Raw genomic sequence first — 1,679 nt, forward strand, 5'->3', positions numbered from 1 at the left:
AGAGACAGATTAAAGGTCGATAGATTGATCGATGGAGATTTAGAGACCAATAGATCGATCAATACAGATAGAGATCAGTAGATTGATCAATGGGTAGATTATAGTTCAATAAAGAACAATACAGACCAATAAAGAAAACAATGTAGATCAATAAGGAACAATGTAGATCAATAAGGAACAATATAGATCAACAAAGAACAATATAGATCAACCAAATTGATCGGCAGACTGATCGATTGATTGACTCGGGGGGGACAATGCGGGAGAGATCGATGGCGAGAGATCGATTGATAGGTTGATCGATAGGTTGATCGATAGCGAAGGGGGGAGGGCGGCCAGCAGGGAAAGCGAGGAGCAGAGCGGGCGGCGAGAGGGATCATCGATCGATCGATCGATTGATCAATCGGACGGGAGGGAGGGAGGGAGCCGGGTCAGCAGCGAGGCCAGCGGGGCAGCGGGAGAGCGGAGGAGGTAGGAGAGCTGCCGATGGGTGGAAACCTGGAACCGGGGCTCCGTAGTGGGATCAATAGATGGAGAGAGGAGAAGACAGCAAGGTAGATAGAGAGAGAGATCGATAGATCGATAGGTGGACCAAGGAGCAGACGGACGGACAGCCCCGCAGACGGCAGGCACCCCGCGGACCTCGGCCACTCGGCCCATCCCTCGGCTGTTCCTCGGCCATCCCTCATCCTTCAGCCCATCCCTCGTCCTTCGGTCCATCCCTCATCCTCCGGTCCATCCCTCGTCCTTCAGCCCGTCCCTTGTCCTTCAGCCTGTCCCTCGTCCTTCGGTCCATCCCTCGTCCTTCAGCCCATCCCTCATCCTTCAGCCCATCCTCCAGTCCATCCCTTGTCCTTCAGCCTGTCCTTCGTCCTTCAGCCCATCCCTCGTCCCCTCCCTCAGCCGTTCCTTGGCCCGTCCTTCGGTCCACCCCTTGCCCTGTCTCTTGGTCCATCCCTTGTCCCATCCCTCGGCCCGTCCCTCGGGCCACCCCTCGTCCTTTCCCTCGGCCATTCCTTGGCCAGTCCCTCAGTCTGTCCAGCCTTCAGCCTTTGGTCCATCCCTCATCTTTCAGTCTGTCCCTCGTCCCTTGCCTCGGCTGTTCCTCAGCCCATCCCTCGGCCGATCCTTCATTCCATCCCTCGTCCTTGAGTCCATCCCTCGTCCCATCCCTCATCCCTTCCCTCAGCCCGTCCTTCAGTCCATCCCTCGTCTTTCAATCCATCCCTTGTCCTTGAGTCCATCCCTCGTCCCATCTCTTGGCCCATCCTTCAGTCCATCCCTCATCCCTTCCCTCACCCCATCCTTCAGTCCATCCCTCGTCCTTCAGTCCATCCCTCATCCTTGAGTCCATCCCTCGTCCTTGAGTCCATCCCTCACCCCATCCCTTGGCCCATCCTTCAGTCCATCCCTCATCCCTTCCTTCAGCCCGTCCTTCAGTCTGTCCTTCAATCCATTCCCTCGTCCTTGAGTCCATCCCTCATCCTTGAGTCCATCCCTCGTCCTTGAGTCCATCCCTCGTCCCATCCCTTGGCCCATCCTTCAGTCCATCCCTCAGCCCATCCTTCAGTCTGTCCTTCAATCCGTTCCTTGTCCTTCAATCCATCCCTCGTCCTTGACTCCATCCCTTGTCCCTTCCCTTGCCTGATCCCTCATCACGTCCTTGAGTCCATCCCTCG

The sequence above is a fragment of the Apteryx rowi genome, unplaced genomic scaffold (assembly GCF_003343035.1).
Source record: "Apteryx rowi isolate R43461 unplaced genomic scaffold, aptRow1 scaffold_1665, whole genome shotgun sequence".
Taxonomy (NCBI): Eukaryota; Metazoa; Chordata; class Aves; order Apterygiformes; family Apterygidae; genus Apteryx; species Apteryx rowi.